Source organism: Drosophila mauritiana, unplaced genomic scaffold (assembly GCF_004382145.1).
Source record: "Drosophila mauritiana strain mau12 unplaced genomic scaffold, ASM438214v1 U_30, whole genome shotgun sequence".
In the NCBI taxonomy this organism is placed as follows: domain Eukaryota; kingdom Metazoa; phylum Arthropoda; class Insecta; order Diptera; family Drosophilidae; genus Drosophila; species Drosophila mauritiana.
The window spans coordinates 15,221-35,120 of NW_022881439.1; the positions used below are offsets into that span (position 1 = coordinate 15,221).

Consider the following 19,900-nt stretch of genomic DNA (forward strand, 5'->3'; position numbering starts at 1 on the left):
TGTTTGGCGTTATAATCTCCAGCTGCTATGAAGCGGGGCCCAAAATGCTCGAAGAACTCACTGAGGTGAGATGCTGTTATGCGGTATCTGGGGGAAAGTAGACCGCTCCAATGTCTAAATCTCCTTGCGGGCTGACAATCCTGATGACAGGACATTGTGCCCAGTCTTGCTGAACGCGGGCAGCTCTAGGTATTGAATACCGCTCCTGATGAGGATGGCTGCTCCACGCGTGCTCTGCCAGAAGGATGGTCTGCATGGATGAGGTCATATCCGCTGATATTAAAGTGGGATCTGGGGGAGAAGTGGGTTTCGGCTACGAGTAGGATATCGATCTGGTGGGTCTTCAGATGGTGCTCGACTATGGCCTTGCTGTTCTGCAGGCCGTTCGCATTCCAGACGACTAGGTGGAGCTTTAGTTGCATGACTTGCTGTTGAGAATGGTGGCCACCAGCTGTGTCATCTGGGTGAACATGCGCTCCATCATCCTTTCCATCATTCCTTCCATGCGAGCGAACATCGCTTCTATCTGACCGGAGTGTGGGGTTTCTGTTTGGGTTTGGACTGGGGTTGTGGGATTCTGCGGTGCTGCGTGCACTCCGTTGAGGGCGTCTCGGTAGCTCCTGCCAGAGGTGACGTTTGGTGATGCCACGGCGGCGCCTTGTTAGCATTAGCGACGGGCCTTGTTTTCGGAGCAGCGAGTGCTTTGGCCCTTTTGTATGCAGGGCATCCCTTGAAAGACGCAGGATGGTCCGCCTGGCAGTGGAAGCAGCACGCTTTGTCGTCCTCCCTCTTCTCACATGCCCTCGATTCGTGAGGGCCTCCACACTTTACACATCGGTATTCCAGGAAGCAGTAACGCTGTGTATGACCGAATCCTTGGCACCTGAAGCATTGAGGCACGTCGTTGAACTTCTGCGGCGGTTCAATGGTTACTACCGACCTGCAGATCCGCTTGACTTGGTAGACGTCTTTGTTGTTGCTGGAAGGCTCCAGGTTGGCGAAGAATATTCCCAGCGGTTCTTTAGTTCTTCTGCCAATGGGATTGTGCAGATCTCTAACAGCGTGCCCTTGTCTGCGAAGGTCTTCAATGATTCCTCACGATCGGTGGAGTGGTGGAGTCCTTTGATGACAACTTGTATGCACGTTCATCTTTCGGCTGGAAAGTCCGATGCCTCTTGTTTGGGCCACAAGTTGGAGACGCAGAGCTGTATAGGACTCTTTGTCCGGCATCATGACACGTACGTTGTTGCCATTCACGGTCTTGTAGGTAAAATTGTTCTTCGGGCCTACAAGAGTCGTGATCATCTTGACGAGTGCCGAGATGTTGGTCACATCGGGGATAAAAATCGGAGGTGGCTTGATGGTCTTCGGGGTGGGCTTTGGTTTCTCGGGGTCTTGGGCTTGGAATCGTTCTTAGGTCCGGGTTCGTCATCAGAGCTCTCTTGGTCGTACTCGTCTTCTTCGGTCGAGAGTAAAGCGAAGGCGTTGTTGGCGAGCTTCTTGCGCAGAGCTGCGCTAGTGCTTGGCTTATCTTCCAGCTCCTCTCCCTGTGCTTTCTTTGCCGGTTTTCGCTTTATCTCGCCCGGCTCTGTATGCGAGGTGCTTCCCTCGCTGCTGGAGCTGCTCTTGCGTGTTCTCAGAGCCTTTTTGCGTGGTGTTGTTCCAAGCTTGTGGGTGCGCGGGGGGGCCTGCCAGTCCATTTCTCCAAAGTTGATAAGGAGTGAGGAGGGGGGGGGGGGGGGGAAGCTGGGCACCGTAGCCGGTGAGCCAGGCAGCACGTGGCTGCTGCTTTGCAATTATACCGCTGCTTCGAGCACTGGGTTTTTTGCGCTGATAAACGCACACTCGGGTGTGCGATGGTGTTAGTGCGAACTACCGTTAGGTACGTTGGCTGGGCCAATCAAAACGCGCGACAAGATCACGCGACGCGAAGTGGCTGGGCACAAGTAACGGGACTTACAACTGTGAACAATTTGCTAACAATTTTGCTGTCGATCCGCAGGCACGTCTGCCACTCGTCGAGTGTTCGATCGCGACTGTCATCAATTTAGTGACGCATATGATATTGTCTCTATCATATAATTAATAATAAAGACTTTAATGAATTGTGTCAAGTTGCCAAACACCTCGTCATCAATTTAGTGGACGCATATGATATTGTCCCTATCATATAATTTTTGATATAAAGACTTTAAAGAATTCTATCAAGTTGCCAAATACCTCGTCATCAATTTAGTGACGCATATGATATTGTCTCTATCATATAATTAATATAAGACTTTAATGATTTGTGTCACGTTGCCAAACACCTCGTCATCAATTTTAGTGGACGCATATGATATTGTCCCTATCATATAATTAATATAAAGACTTTTTAAAGAATTGTATCAAGTTGCCAAACACCTCGTCATCAACTACTATATTATGGTTGCGCCGACCTCTCATATTGTATTCTCTTATGTCTTCATAGGATTTTGGCAATTATACGAGTAAATTAAATAATATACATATGAAAATGATTAATTATTATATGTATAAGGGAAAAAATGCTGAAATATTCCCATATTATCTTAGTATTATAGAGGAAAGACCGTTGCCGACCTCTGATATTGTTCAAAACTTATGTATTTATATGATTTTGGCAATTATATGAGTAAATTAAATAATATACATATAAAATGATTAAATATTATATGTATAAATGTATAAAGGAAAAAATGATGAAATATTCCCACATTATCTTAGTATTATAGAGGAAAGACCGTTGCTGACCTCTGATATTGTTCAAAACTTATGTATTTATATGATTTTGGCAATAATATGAGTAAATTAAATAATATACATATGAAAATGATTAATTATTATATGTATAAATGTATAAGGGAAAAAATGCTGAAAATATTCCCATATTATCTTAGTATTATAGAGGAAAGACCGTTGCTGACCTCTGATATTGTTCAAAACTTATGTATTTATATGATTTTGGCAATTATATGAGTAAATTAAATAATATACATATGAAAATTATTAATTATTATATGTATAGGGGAAAAAATGCTGAAATATTCCCACATTCTCTTAGTATTATAGAGAAAAGCCATTATAGTGAGAGGGTATAGTAGTGTAAACGACCGGAATTACGACAGAGGGTTCAAAAACTACTATAGGTAGGCAGTGGTTGCCGACCTCTCATATTGTTCAAAACTTATGTATTCATATGATTTTGGCAATTATATGAGTAAATTAAATAATATACATATGAAAATTATTAATTATTATATGTATAGGGGAAAAATGCTGAAATATTCCCACATTCTCTTAGTATTATAGAGAAAAGCCATTATAGTGAGAGGGTATAGTAGTGTAAACGACCGGAATTACGACAGAGGGTTCAAAAACTACTATAGGTAGGCAGTGGTTGCCGACCTCTCATATTGTTCAAAACTTATGTATTCATATGATTTTGGCAATTATATGAGTAAATTAAATAATATACATATGAAAATTATTAATTATTATATGTATAAGGGAAAAAATGCTGAAAATATCCCACATTCTCTTAGTATAATAGAGAAAAGCCATTATAGTGAGAGGGTATAGTAGTGTAAACGACCGGAATTACGACAGAGGGTTCAAAAACTACTATAGGTAGGCAGTGGTTGCCGACCTCTCATATTGTTCAAAACTTATGTATTCATATGATTTTGGCAATAATATGAGTAAATTAAATAATATACATATGAAAATGATTAATTATTATATGTATAAGGGAAAAAATTCTGAAAATATCCCACATTCTCTTAGTATTATAGAGAAAAGCCATTATAGTGAGAGGGTATAGTAGTGTAAACGACCGGAATTACGACAGAGGGTTCAAAAACTACTATAGGTAGGCAGTGGTTGCCGACCTCTCATATTGTTCAAAACTTATGTATTCATATGATTTTGGCAATAATATGAGTAAATTAAATAATATACATATGAAAATGATTAATTATTATATGTATAAGGGAAAAAATGCTGAAAATATCCCACATTCTCTTAGTATTATAGAGAAAAGCCATTATAGTGAGAGGGTATAGTAGTGTAAACGACCGGAATTACGACAGAGGGTTCAAAAACTACTATAGGTAGGCAGTGGTTGCCGACCTCTCATATTGTTCAAAACTTATGTATTCATATGATTTTGGCAATAATATGAGTAAATTAAATAATATACATATGAAAATGATTAATTATTATATGTATAAGGGAAAAAATGCTGAAAATATCCCACATTCTCTTAGTATTATAGAGAAAAGCCATTATAGTGAGAGGGTATAGTAGTGTAAACGACCGGAATTACGACAGAGGGTTCAAAAACTACTATAGGTAGGCAGTGGTTGCCGACCTCTCATATTGTTCAAAACTTATGTATTCATATGATTTTGGCAATAATATGAGTAAATTAAATAATATACATATGAAAATGATTAATTATTATATGTATAAGGGAAAAAATAATCATATTATATATGAATAATGGAAAAAAAATGAAATGTTCCTATAATCTCTTAATATATAAGAGAATAGCCCGTATGTTGGGTGGCAAACGGAATTGAAAATACCCGCTTTGAGGACAGCGGGTTCAAAAACTACTATAGGTAGGCAGTGGTTGCCGACCTCCCGCATTATTCGAAATATTTATTTCGGATTATGTTTATATTGGTTACATACAATAAAGTATATTATTATCCGTACAAATTTGTTTCTCAGTTCTATAGAACACGGGACTTGGCTCCGCGGATAATAGGAATATACGCTTTATAGATAATATCGTTGAAACAAAAGTCAAGTTTCTATTATATATAGAATAACAAATCGTTTCCATATATTATCGTTAATTTTTGGAGGCAGGCAAATATTAATTTATTACCTGCCGTATAGTTGGATTATTATATCGTTACGGTATAATACAAATATGGATTCTTATGAAAGAAATATAAAATTATATATTAAATGTGGAAATATTATCATATGCGCTTGGTTTTATGTTATATATTACCAGAGATATATATGAAAAGAGATAAATTTTAAATTTATCTTCAAAATGCAAATGATTTAACTTAATATTTATATTGGTTAAACAAAAATTGTACATGTGTGGATACAATAATTATGTATGTTGGAAATAAAATGATATTTTATAATGAAATATGTATGTATAAAAAGATAAAATTATAGAAATATATATATTACAATAATTAGATGAAATTCTTGTTATATTGGTAAAACAAGTATAAATTAAAAATGAAAATATGGATTACGAATGCTATATAAAAATGGCCGTAATCGAATGGATTTTTTTACTTATATATTTAAAATTTTACCCAAAGGCGAAATATTGAATTTTATTCAATATAATAAAAATCATGGAATTATATAAAGTGAAAAATCTATATATCTATATATCTATTATATTGCTTATTTCGATTCAAAATATATGAATGGAATATGAAGGAAAAACATTATTCTGGTTGATCCTGCCAGTAGTTATATGCTTGTCTCAAAGATTAAGCCATGCATGTCTAAGTACACACGAATTAAAAGTGAAACCGCAAAAGGCTCATTATATCAGTTATGGTTCCTTAGATCGTTAACAGTTACTTGGATAACTGTGGTAATTCTAGAGCTAATACATGCAATTAAAACATGAACCTTATGGGACATGTGCTTTTATTAGGCTAAAACCAAGCGATCGCAAGATCGTTATATTGGTTGAACTCTAGATAACATGCAGATCGTATGGTCTTGTACCGACGACAGATCTTTCAAATGTCTGCCCTATCAACTTTTGATGGTAGTATCTAGGACTACCATGGTTGCAACGGGTAACGGGGAATCAGGGTTCGATTCCGGAGAGGGAGCCTGAGAAACGGCTACCACATCTAAGGAAGGCAGCAGGCGCGTAAATTACCCACTCCCAGCTCGGGGAGGTAGTGACGAAAAATAACAATACAGGACTCATATCCGAGGCCCTGTAATTGGAATGAGTACACTTTAAATCCTTTAACAAGGACCAATTGGAGGGCAAGTCTGGTGCCAGCAGCCGCGGTAATTCCAGCTCCAATAGCGTATATTAAAGTTGTTGCGGTTAAAACGTTCGTAGTTGAACTTGTGCTTCATACGGGTAGTACAACTTACAATTGTGGTTAGTACTATACCTTTATGTATGTAAGCGTATTACCGGTGGAGTTCTTATATGTGATTAAATACTTGTATTTTTTCATATGTTCCTCCTATTTAAAAACCTGCACTAGTGCTCTTAAACGAGTGTTATTGTGGGCCGGTACTATTACTTTGAACAAATTAGAGTGCTTAAAGCAGGCTTCAAATGCCTGAATATTCTGTGCATGGGATAATGAAATAAGACCTCTGTTCTGCTTTCATTGGTTTTCAGATCAAGAGGTAATGATTAATAGAAGCAGTTTGGGGGCATTAGTATTACGACGCGAGAGGTGAAATTCTTGGACCGTCGTAAGACTAACTTAAGCGAAAGCATTTGCCAAAGATGTTTTCATTAATCAAGAACGAAAGTTAGAGGTTCGAAGGCGATCAGATACCGCCCTAGTTCTAACCATAAACGATGCCAGCTAGCAATTGGGTGTAGCTACTTTTATGGCTCTCTCAGTCGCTTCCCGGGAAACCAAAGCTTTTGGGCTCCGGGGGAAGTATGGTTGCAAAGCTGAAACTTAAAGGAATTGACGGAAGGGCACCACCAGGAGTGGAGCCTGCGGCTTAATTTGACTCAACACGGGAAAACTTACCAGGTCCGAACATAAGTGTGTAAGACAGATTGATAGCTCTTTCTCGAATCTATGGGTGGTGGTGCATGGCCGTTCTTAGTTCGTGGAGTGATTTGTCTGGTTAATTCCGATAACGAACGAGACTCAAATATATTAAATAGATATCTTCAGGATTATGGTGCTGAAGCTTATGTAGCCTTCATTCATGGTGGCAGTAAAATGTTTATTGTGTTTGAATGTGTTTATGTAAGTGGAGCCGTACCTGTTGGTTTGTCCCATTATAAGGACACTAGCTTCTTAAATGGACAAATTGCGTCTAGCAATAATGAGATTGAGCAATAACAGGTCTGTGATGCCCTTAGATGTCCTGGGCTGCACGCGCGCTACAATGAAAGTATCAACGTGTATTTCCTAGACCGAGAGGTCCGGGTAAACCGCTGAACCACTTTCATGCTTGGGATTGTGAACTGAAACTGTTCACATGAACTTGGAATTCCCAGTAAGTGTGAGTCATTAACTCGCATTGATTACGTCCCTGCCCTTTGTACACACCGCCCGTCGCTACTACCGATTGAATTATTTAGTGAGGTCTCCGGACGTGATCACTGTGACGCCTTGCGTGTTACGGTTGTTTCGCAAAAGTTGACCGAACTTGATTATTTAGAGGAAGTAAAAGTCGTAACAAGGTTTCCGTAGGTGAACCTGCGGAAGGATCATTATTGTATAATATCCTTATCGTTAATAAACATTTGTTATAATACAAATAAATACAATTTACCAAAATAAAAATATTACAAAATGATTCCACGGAATCAAAAGTTAAAGTCAAAATAAAATGAAGATGGCTTTTATTTTATATGTGGGGCTTGGCAACCTCATAAAAAGACTTTAACATTATTAATGTTGTTGTGCGTATTTGTGGCAGTACCTACTACAACAATGGCGTTTCCTATAAAAACAAATTCTCGAAAATGGAAATCGAAGAAACTGAACAAAATTTGAAAGTAGAAGTCGAATTAAAATTAAAATAATTTTGAATGTGGTATTCAAAATAAGTGTGTGTGTATATGGACCATAATATACACGCGTTGCGAATATGTATTGTTCATCTATGTTATGAGCATACGTTGGCTAATGCAACAACCTAAAATATACAATGTTTGTACCTGTCATCCATCAGGTTAATGTTTTATATAAATTTTGCAGTATGTGTCACCCAAAATAGCAAACCATAACCAGATTTTTATGATACATAATGCTTATATGAAACTAAGACATATCGCAACATTTATTTTTAGGTATAAAAATAAATTTATTGAAGGAATTGATATATGCCAGTAAAATGGTGTATTTTTAATTTCTTTCAATAAAAACAATATTGATATTATATAAAAATGAATTATAAAACTCTAAGCGGTGGATCACTCGGCTCATGGGTCGATGAAGAACGCAGCAAACTGTGCGTCATCGTGTGAACTGCAGGACACATGAACATCGACATTTTGAACGCATATCGCAGTCCATGCTGTTATGTACTTTAATTAATTTTATAGTGCTGCTTGGACTACATATGGTTGAGGGTTGTAAGACTATGCTAATTAAGTTGTTTATAAATTTTTTATAAGCATATGGTATATTATTGGATTAAATAATGATTTTATTCATAATATTAAAAAAGAAATGAAAAACATTATCTCACATTTGAATGTGAAAAACGAAGAGAAATATTTTCTTTTTCAATCAAATAATACTGAGAAATGTCTAGCATAAAAAATTGAAATATTTTTCATCTAGAATTGTCTCTTATTAATGATTCGGAAAAAGAAAAATCTTGGTTTTGTTATTATTCTTCGTTGGTTCGTTAAATGGATAAAAAATAACTTTGCTTACAAGAACTATTGGAACTATTTATAACGAATTTAATTGATTGTTTATCATTTATATATAAAGAATTTATGGCAAAAAATAGTTATATATACAACCTCAACTCATATGGGACTACCCCCTGAATTTAAGCATATTAATTAGGGGAGGAAAAGAAACTAACAAGGATTTTCTTAGTAGCGGCGAGCGAAAAGAAAACAGTTCAGCACTAAGTCACTTTGTCTATATGGCAAATGTGAGATGCAGTGTATGGAGCGTCAATATTCTAGTATGAGAAATTAATGATTTAAGTCCTTCTTAAATGAGGCCATTTACCCATAGAGGGTGCCAGGCCCGTATAACGTTAATGATTACTAGATGATGTTTCCAAAGAGTCGTGTTGCTTGATAGTGCAGCACTAAGTGGGTGGTAAACTCCATCTAAAACTAAATATAACCATGAGACCGATAGTAAACAAGTACCGTGAGGGAAAGTTGAAAAGAACTCTGAATAGAGAGTTAAACAGTACGTGAAACTGCTTAGAGGTTAAGCCCGATGAACCTGAATATCCGTTATGGAAAATTCATCATTAAAATTGTAATATTTAAATAATATTATTAAGAATAATGTGCATTTTTTCCATATAAGGACATTGTAATCTATTAGCATATCCCAAATTTATCATAAAATATAACTTATAGTTTATTCCAATTAAATTGCTTGCATTTTAACACAGAATAAATGTTATTAATTTGATAAAGTGCTGATAGATTTATATTATTACAGAGCGTTAATTTTTCGGAATTATATAATGGCATAATTATCATTGATTTTTGTGTTTATTATATGCTCTTGTATGATTAACAATGCGAAAGATTCAGGATACCTTCGGGACCCGTCTTGAAACACGGACCAAGGAGTCTAACATATGTGCAAGTTATTGGGATGTAAACCTAATAGCGTAATTAACTTGACTAATAATGGGATTAGTTTTTTAGCTATTTATAGCTAATTAACACAATCCCGGGGCGTTCTATATAGTTATGTATAATGTATATTTATATTATTTATGCCTCTAACTGGAACGTACCTTGAGCATATATGCTGTGACCCGAAAGATGGTGAACTATACTTGATCAGGTTGAAGTCAGGGAAACCCTGATGGAAGACCGAAACAGTTCTGACGTGCAAATCGATTGTCAGAATTGAGTATAGGGGCGAAAGACCAATCGAACCATCTAGTAGCTGGTTCCTTCCGAAGTTTCCCTCAGGATAGCTGGTGCATTTTAATATTATATAAAATAATCTTATCTGGTAAAGCGAATGATTAGAGGCCTTAGGGTCGAAACGATCTTAACCTATTCTCAAACTTTAAATGGGTAAGAACCTTAACTTTCTTGATATGAAGTTCAAGGTTATGATATAATGTGCCCAGTGGGCCACTTTTGGTAAGCAGAACTGGCGCTGTGGGATGAACCAAACGTAATGTTACGGTGCCCAAATTAACAACTCATGCAGATACCATGAAAGGCGTTGGTTGCTTAAAACAGCAGGACGGTGATCATGGAAGTCGAAATCCGCTAAGGAGTGTGTAACAACTCACCTGCCGAAGCAACTAGCCCTTAAATGGATGGCGCTTAAGTTGTATACCTATACATTACCGCTAAAGTAGATGATTTATATTACTTGTGATATAAATTTTGAAACTTTAGTGAGTAGGAAGGTACAATGGTATGCGTAGAAGTGTTTGGCGTAAGCCTGCATGGAGCTGCCATTGGTACAGATCTTGGTGGTAGTAGCAAATAATCGAATGAGACCTTGGAGGACTGAAGTGGAGAAGGGTTTCGTGTGAACAGTGGTTGATCACGAGTTAGTCGGTCCTAAGTTCAAGGCGAAAGCCGAAAATTTTCAAGTAAAACAAAAATGCCTAACTATATAAACAAAGCGAATATAATACACTTGAATAATTTTGAACGAAAGGGAATACGGTTCCAATTCCGTAACCTGTTGAGTATCCGTTTGTTATTAAATATGGGCCTCGTGCTCATCCTGGCAACAGGAACGACCATAAAGAAGCCGTCGAGAGATATCGGAAGAGTTTTCTTTTCTGTTTTATAGCCGTACTACCATGGAAGTCTTTCGCAGAGAGATATGGTAGATGGGCTAGAAGAGCATGACATATACTGTTGTGTCGATATTTTCTCCTCGGACCTTGAAAATTTATGGTGGGGACACGCAAACTTCTCAACAGGCCGTACCAATATCCGCAGCTGGTCTCCAAGGTGAAGAGTCTCTAGTCGATAGAATAATGTAGGTAAGGGAAGTCGGCAAATTAGATCCGTAACTTCGGGATAAGGATTGGCTCTGAAGATTGAGATAGTCGGGCTTGATTGGGAAACAATAACATGGTTTATGTGCTCGTTCTGGGTAAATAGAGTTTCTAGCATTTATGTTAGTTACTTGTTCCCCGGATAGTTTAGTTACGTAGCCAATTGTGGAACTTTCTTGCTAAAATTTTTAAGAATACTATTTGGGTTAAACCAATTAGTTCTTATCAATTATAACGATTATCAATTAACAATCAATTCAGAACTGGCACGGACTTGGGGAATCCGACTGTCTAATTAAAACAAAGCATTGTGATGGCCCTAGCGGGTGTTGACACAATGTGATTTCTGCCCAGTGCTCTGAATGTCAAAGTGAAGAAATTCAAGTAAGCGCGGGTCAACGGCGGGAGTAACTATGACTCTCTTAAGGTAGCCAAATGCCTCGTCATCTAATTAGTGACGCGCATGAATGGATTAACGAGATTCCTACTGTCCCTATCTACTATCTAGCGAAACCACAGCCAAGGGAACGGGCTTGGAATAATTAGCGGGGAAAGAAGACCCTTTTGAGCTTGACTCTAATCTGGCAGTGTAAGGAGACATAAGAGGTGTAGAATAAGTGGGAGATATTAGACCTCGGTTTGGTATCGTCAATGAAATACCACTACTCTTATTGTTTCCTTACTTACTTGATTAAATGGAACGTGTATCATTTCCTAGCCATTATACGGATATATTTATTATATCTTATGGTATTGGGTTTTGATGCAAGCTTCTTGATCAAAGTATCACGAGTTTGTTATATAATCGCAAACAAATTCTTTAATAAAACGATGCATTTATGTATTTTTGATTTGAAAATTTGGTATAACTCCAATTACTCAGGTATGATCCAATTCAAGGACATTGCCAGGTAGGGAGTTTGACTGGGGCGGTACATCTCTCAAATAATAACGGAGGTGTCCCAAGGCCAGCTCAGTGCGGACAGAAACCACACATAGAGCAAAAGGGCAAATGCTGACTTGATCTCGGTGTTCAGTACACACAGGGACAGCAAAAGCTCGGCCTATCGATCCTTTTGGTTTAAAGAGTTTTTAACAAGAGGTGTCAGAAAAGTTACCATAGGATAACTGGCTTGTGGCGGCCAAGCGTTCATAGCGACGTCGCTTTTTGATCCTTCGATGTCGGCTCTTCCTATCATTGTGAAGCAAAATTCACCAAGCGTTGGATTGTTCACCCATGCAAGGGAACGTGAGCTGGGTTTAGACCGTCGTGAGACAGGTTAGTTTTACCCTACTAATGACAAAACGTTGTTGCGACAGCATTCCTGCGTAGTACGAGAGGAACCGCAGGTACGGACCAATGGCACAATACTTGTTCGAGCGAACAGTGGTATGACGCTACGTCCGTTGGATTATGCCTGAACGCCTCTAAGGTCGTATCCGTGCTGGACTGCAATGATAAATAAGGGGCAATTTGCATTGTATGGCTTCTAAACCATTTAAAGTTTATAATTTATTTTATAAACGACAATGGATGTGATGCCAATGTAATTTGTAACATAGTAAATTAGGAGGATCTTCGATCACCTGATGCCGCGCTAGTTACATATAAAAGCATTATTTAATACAATGACAAAGCCTAGAATCAATTGTAAACGACTTTTGTAACAGGCAAGGTGTTGTAAGTGGTTGAGCAGCTGCCATACTGCGATCCACTGAAGCTTATCCTTTGCTTGATGATTCGATAAATAAATGATTTTTCCTGTAGCCAAACAAACACCTCGTCATCAATTTAGTGACGCATATGATATTGTCCCTATCATATAATTTTTGATATAAAGACTTTAAAGAATTATATCAAGTTGCCAAATACCTCGTCATCAATTTAGTGACGCATATGATATTGTCCCTATCGTATATTTTTGATATAAGACTTAAAGAATTCTATCACGTTGCCAAATACCTCGTCATCAATTTAGTGACGCATATATTTTATATAATATAAAACTTAATGAATTGTGTCAAGTTGCCAAACACCTCGTCATCAATTTAGTGACGCATATGATATTGTCCCTATCATATAATTTTTGATATAAAGACTTTAAAGAATTATATCAAGTTGCCAAATACCTCGTCATCAATTTAGTGACGCATATGATATTGTCCCTATCATATAATTAATATAAAGACTTTAATGAATTGTGTCAAGTTGCCAAACACCTCGTCATCAATTTAGTGACGCATATGATATTGTCCCTATCATATAATTTTTGATATAAAAACTTTAAAGAATTGTATCAAGTTGCCAAATACCTCGTCATCAATTTAGTGACGCATATGATATTGTCCCTATCATATAATTAATATAAAGACTTTAATGAATTGTGTCAAGTTGCCAAACACCTCGTCATCAATTTAGTGACGCATATGATATTGTCCCTATCATATAATTTTTGATATAAAGACTTTAAAGAATTATATCAAGTTGCCAAATACCTCGTCATCAATTTAGTGACGCATATGATATTGTCTCTATCATATAATTAATATAAAGACTTTAATGAATTGTGTCAAGTTGCCAAACACCTCGTCATCAATTTAGTGACGCATATGATATTGTCCCTATCATATAATTTTTGATATAAAACTTTAAAGAATTGTATCAAGTTGCCAAATACCTCGTCATCAATTTAGTGACGCATATGATATTGTCCCTATCATATAATTAATATAAAGACTTTAATGAATTGTGTCAAGTTGCCAAACACCTCGTCATCAATTTAGTGACGCATATGATATTGTCCCTATCATATAATTTTTGATATAAAAACTTTAAAGAATTGTATCAAGTTGCCAAATACCTCGTCATCAATTTAGTGACGCATATGATATTGTCCCTATCATATAATTAATATAAAGACTTTAATGAATTGTGTCAAGTTGCCAAACACCTCGTCATCAATTTAGTGACGCATATGATATTGTCCCTATCATATAATTTTGATATAAAGACTTTAAAGAATTATATCAAGTTGCCAAATACCTCGTCATCAATTTAGTGACGCATATGATATTGTCTCTATCATATAATTAATATAAAGACTTTAATGAATTGTGTCAAGTTGCCAAACACCTCGTCATCAATTTAGTGACGCATATGATATTGTCCCTATCATATAATTTTTGATATAAAGACTTTAAAGAATTCTATCAAGTTGCCAAATACCTCGTCATCAATTTAGTGACGCATATGATATTGTCTCTATCATATAATTAATATAAAGACTTTAATGATTTGTGTCACGTTGCCAAACACCTCGTCATCAATTTAGTGACGCATATGATATTGTCCCTATCATATAATTAATATAAAGACTTTTTAAAGAATTGTATCAAGTTGCCAAACACCTCGTCATCAACTACTATATTATGGTTGCGCCGACCTCTCATATTGTATTCTCTTATGTCTTCATAGGATTTTGGCAATTATACGAGTAAATTAAATAATATACATATGAAAATGATTAATTATTATATGTATAAGGGAAAAAATGCTGAAATATTCCCATATTATCTTAGTATTATAGAGGAAAGACCGTTGCCGACCTCTGATATTGTTCAAAACTTATGTATTTATATGATTTTGGCAATTATATGAGTAAATTAAATAATATACATATAAAATGATTAAATATTATATGTATAATGTATAAAGGAAAAAATGATGAAATATTCCCACATTATCTTAGTATTATAGAGGAAAGACCGTTGCTGACCTCTGATATTGTTCAAAACTTATGTATTTATATGATTTTGGCAATAATATGAGTAAATTAAATAATATACATATGAAAATGATTAATTATTATATGTATAAATGTATAAGGGAAAAAATGCTGAAAATATTCCCATATTATCTTAGTATTATAGAGGAAAGACCGTTGCTGACCTCTGATATTGTTCAAAACTTATGTATTTATATGATTTTGGCAATTATATGAGTAAATTAAATAATATACATATGAAAATTATTAATTATTATATGTATAGGGGAAAAAATGCTGAAATATTCCCACATTCTCTTAGTATTATAGAGAAAAGCCATTATAGTGAGAGGGTATAGTAGTGTAAACGACCGGAATTACGACAGAGGGTTCAAAAACTACTATAGGTAGGCAGTGGTTGCCGACCTCTCATATTGTTCAAACTTATGTATTCATATGATTTTGGCAATTATATGAGTAAATTAAATAATATACATATGAAAATTATTAATTATTATATGTATAAGGGAAAAAATGCTGAAATATCCCACATTCTCTTAGTATAATAGAGAAAAGCCATTATAGTGAGAGGGTATAGTAGTGTAAACGACCGGAATTACGACAGAGGGTTCAAAAACTACTATAGGTAGGCAGTGGTTGCCGACCTCTCATATTGTTCAAAACTTATGTATTCATATGATTTTGGCAATAATATGAGTAATTAAATAATATACATATGAAAATGATTAATTATTATATGTATAAGGGAAAAAATTCTGAAAATATCCCACATTCTCTTAGTATTATAGAGAAAAGCCATTATAGTGAGAGGTATAGTAGTGTAAACGACCGGAATTACGACAGAGGGTTCAAAAACTACTATAGGTAGGCAGTGGTTGCCGACCTCTCATATTGTTCAAAACTTATGTATTCATATGATTTTGGCAATAATATGAGTAAATTAAATAAATACATATGAAAATGATTAATTATTATATGTATAAGGGAAAAAATGCTGAAAATATCCCACATTCTCTTAGTATTATAGAGAAAAGCCATTATAGTGAGAGGGTATAGTAGTGTAAACGACCGGAATTACGACAGAGGGTTCAAAAACTACTATAGGTAGGCAGTGGTTGCCGACCTCTCATATTGTTCAAAACTTATGTATTCATATGATTTTGGCAATAATATGAGTAAATTAAATAATATACATATGAAAATGATTAATTATTATATGTATAAGGGAAAAAATGCTGAAAATATCCCACATTCTCTTAGTATTATAGAGAAAAGCCATTATAGTGAGAGGGTATAGTAGTGTAAACGACCGGAATTACGACAGAGGGTTCAAAAACTACTATAGGTAGGCAGTGGTTGCCGACCTCTCATATTGTTCAAAACTTATGTATTCATATGATTTTGGCAATAATATGAGTAAATTAAATAATATACATATGAAAATGATAATTATTATATGTATAAGGGAAAAAATAATCATATTATATATGAATAATGGAAAAAAAATGAAATGTTCCTATAATCTCTTAATATATAAGAGAATAGCCCGTATGTTGGGTGGCAAACGGAATTGAAAATACCCGCTTTGAGGACAGCGGGTTCAAAAAACTACTATAGGTAGGCAGTGGTTGCCGACCTCCCGCATTATTCGAAATATTTATTTCGGATTATGTTTTATATTGGTTACATACAATAAAGTATATTATTATCCGTACAAATTTGTTTCTCAGTTCTATAGAACACGGGACTTGGCTCCGCGGATAATAGGAATATACGCTTTATAGATAATATCGTTGAAACAAAAGTCAAGTTTCTATTATATATAGAATAACAAATCGTTTCCATATATTATCGTTAATTTTGGAGGCAGGCAAATATTAATTTATTACCTGCCGTATAGTTGGATTATTATATCGTTACGGTATAATACAAATATGGATTCTTATGAAAGAAATATAAATTATATATTAAATGTGGAAATATTATCATATGCGCTTGGTTTTATGTTATATATTACCAGAGATATATATGAAAAGAGATAAATTTTAAATTTATCTTCAAAATGCAAATGATTTAACTTAATATTTATATTGGTTAAACAAAAATTGTACATGTGTGGATACAATAATTATGTATGTTGGAAATAAAATGATATTTTATAATGAAATATGTATGTATAAAAGATAAAATTATAGAAATATATATATTACAATAATTAGATGAAATTCTTGTTATATTGGTAAAACAAGTATAAATTAAAAATGAAAATATGGATTACGAATGCTATATAAAAATGGCCGTAATCGAATGGATTTTTTACTTATATATTTAAAATTTTACCCAAAGGCGAAATATTGAATTTTATTCAATATAATAAAATCATGGAATTATATAAAGTGAAAAATCTATATATCTATATATCTATTATATTGCTTATTTCGATTCAAAATATATGAATGGAATATGAAGGAAAAACATTATTCTGGTTGATCCTGCCAGTAGTTATATGCTTGTCTCAAAGATTAAGCCATGCATGTCTAAGTACACACGAATTAAAAGTGAAACCGCAAAAGGCTCATTATATCAGTTATGGTTCCTTAGATCGTTAACAGTTACTTGGATAACTGTGGTAATTCTAGAGCTAATACATGCAATTAAAACATGAACCTTATGGGACATGTGCTTTTATTAGGCTAAAACCAAGCGATCGCAAGATCGTTATATTGGTTGAACTCTAGATAACATGCAGATCGTATGGTCTTGTACCGACGACAGATCTTTCAAATGTCTGCCCTATCAACTTTGATGGTAGTATCTAGGACTACCATGGTTGCAACGGGTAACGGGGAATCAGGGTTCGATTCCGGAGAGGGAGCCTGAGAAACGGCTACCACATCTAAGAAGGCAGCAGGCGCGTAAATTACCCACTCCCAGCTCGGGAGGTAGTGACGAAAAATAACAATACAGGACTCATATCCGAGGCCCTGTAATTGGAATGAGTACACTTTAAATCCTTTAACAAGGACCAATTGGAGGGCAAGTCTGGTGCCAGCAGCCGCGGTAATTCCAGCTCCAATAGCGTATATTAAAGTTGTTGCGGTTAAAACGTTCGTAGTTGAACTTGTGCTTCATACGGGTAGTACAACTTACAATTGTGGTTATACTATACCTTTATGTATGTAAGCGTATTACCGGTGGAGTTCTTATATGTGATTAAATACTTGTATTTTTTCATATGTTCCTCCTATTTAAAAACCTGCACTAGTGCTCTTAAACGAGTGTTATTGTGGGCCGGTACTATTACTTTGAACAAATTAGAGTGCTTAAAGCAGGCTTCAAATGCCTGAATATTCTGTGCATGGGATAATGAAATAAGACCTCTGTTCTGCTTTCATTGGTTTTCAGATCAAGAGTAATGATTAATAGAAGCAGTTTGGGGCATTAGTATTACGACGCGAGAGGTGAAATTCTTGGACCGTCGTAAGACTAACTTAAGCGAAAGCATTTGCCAAAGATGTTTTCATTAATCAAGAACGAAAGTTAGAGGTTCGAAGGCGATCAGATACCGCCCTAGTTCTAACCATAAACGATGCCAGCTAGCAATTGGGTGTAGCTACTTTTATGGCTCTCTCAGTCGCTTCCCGGGAAACCAAAGCTTTTGGGCTCCGGGGGAAGTATGGTTGCAAAGCTGAAACTTAAAGGAATTGACGGAAGGGCACCACCAGGAGTGGAGCCTGCGGCTTAATTTGACTCAACACGGGAAAACTTACCAGGTCCGAACATAAGTGTGTAAGACAGATTGATAGCTCTTTCTCGAATCTATGGGTGGTGTGCATGGCCGTTCTTAGTTCGTGGAGTGATTTGTCTGGTTAATTCCGATAACGAACGAGACTCAAATATATTAAATAATATCTTCAGGATTTATGGTGCTGAAGCTTATGTAGCCTTCATTCATGGTGGCAGTAAAAATGTTTTATTGTGTTTGAATGTGTTTATGTAAGTGGAGCCGTACCTGTTGGTTTGTCCCATTATAAGGACACTAGCTTCTTAAATGGACAAATTGGCGTCTAGCAATAATGAGATTGAGCAATAACAGGTCTGTGATGCCCTTAGATGTCCTGGCTGCACGCGCGCTACAATGAAAGTATCAACGTGTATTTCCTAGACCGAGAGGTCCGGGTAAACCGCTGAACCACTTTCATGCTTGGGATTGTGAACTGAAACTGTTCACATGAACTTGGAATTCCCAGTAAGTGTGAGTCATTAACTCGCATTGATTACGTCCCTGCCCTTTGTACACACCGCCCGTCGCTACTACCGATTGAATTATTTAGTGAGGTCTCCGGACGTGATCACTGTGACGCCTTGCGTGTTACGGTTGTTTCGCAAAAGTTGACCGAACTTGATTATTTAAGGGAAGTAAAAGTCGTAACAAGGTTTCCGTAGGTGAACCTCGGAAGGATCATTATTGTATAATATCCTTATCGTTAATAAACATTTGTTATAATACAAATAAATACAATTTACCAAAATAAAAATATTACAAAATGATTCCACGGAATCAAAAGTTAAGTCAAAATAAAATGAAGATGGCTTTTATTTTATATGTGGGGCTTGGCAACCTCATAAAAAGACTTTAACATTATTAATGTTGTTGTGCGTATTTGTGGCAGTACCTACTACAACAATGGCGTTTCCTATAAAAACAAATTCTCGAAAATGGAAATCGAAGAAACTGAACAAAATTTGAAAGTAGAAGTCGAATTAAAATTAAAATAATTTTGAATGTGGTATTCAAAATAAGTGTGTGTGTATATGGACATAATATACACGCGTTGCGAATATGTATTGTTCATCTATGTTATGAGCATACGTTGGCTAATGCAACAACCTAAAATATACAATGTTTGTACCTGTCATCCATCAGGTTAATGTTTTATATAAATTTTGCAGTATGTGTCACCCAAAATAGCAAACCATAACCAGATTTTTATGATACATAATGCTTATATGAAACTAAGACATATCGCAACATTTATTTTTAGGTATAAAAATAAATTTATTGAAGGAATTGATATATGCCAGTAAAATGGTGTATTTTTAATTTCTTTCAATAAAAACAATATTGATATTATATA

The 19,900-nt window shown here is 35.6% G+C and overlaps 4 non-coding genes across 4 annotated transcripts; all 4 read left to right on the forward strand.

Annotated features, from left to right (window-relative positions):
* The first annotated feature begins 5,509 nt into the window (after positions 1 to 5,509).
* On the forward strand, positions 5,510 to 7,504 carry LOC117149734. The gene has a single exon (XR_004460484.1). It is a non-coding gene; the product is annotated as a small subunit ribosomal RNA (ribosomal RNA).
* Positions 7,505 to 8,190: 686 nt separating this feature from the next.
* LOC117149729 lies at positions 8,191 to 8,369 on the forward strand. Its single transcript, XR_004460480.1, has one exon. It is a non-coding gene; the product is annotated as a 5.8S ribosomal RNA (ribosomal RNA).
* A 394-nt stretch (positions 8,370 to 8,763) lies between these two features.
* On the forward strand, positions 8,764 to 12,722 carry LOC117149730. Its single transcript, XR_004460481.1, has one exon. It is a non-coding gene; the product is annotated as a large subunit ribosomal RNA (ribosomal RNA).
* A 4,519-nt stretch (positions 12,723 to 17,241) lies between these two features.
* LOC117149735 lies at positions 17,242 to 19,230 on the forward strand. Its single transcript, XR_004460485.1, has one exon. It is a non-coding gene; the product is annotated as a small subunit ribosomal RNA (ribosomal RNA).
* The last annotated feature ends 670 nt before the right edge of the window (positions 19,231 to 19,900 follow it).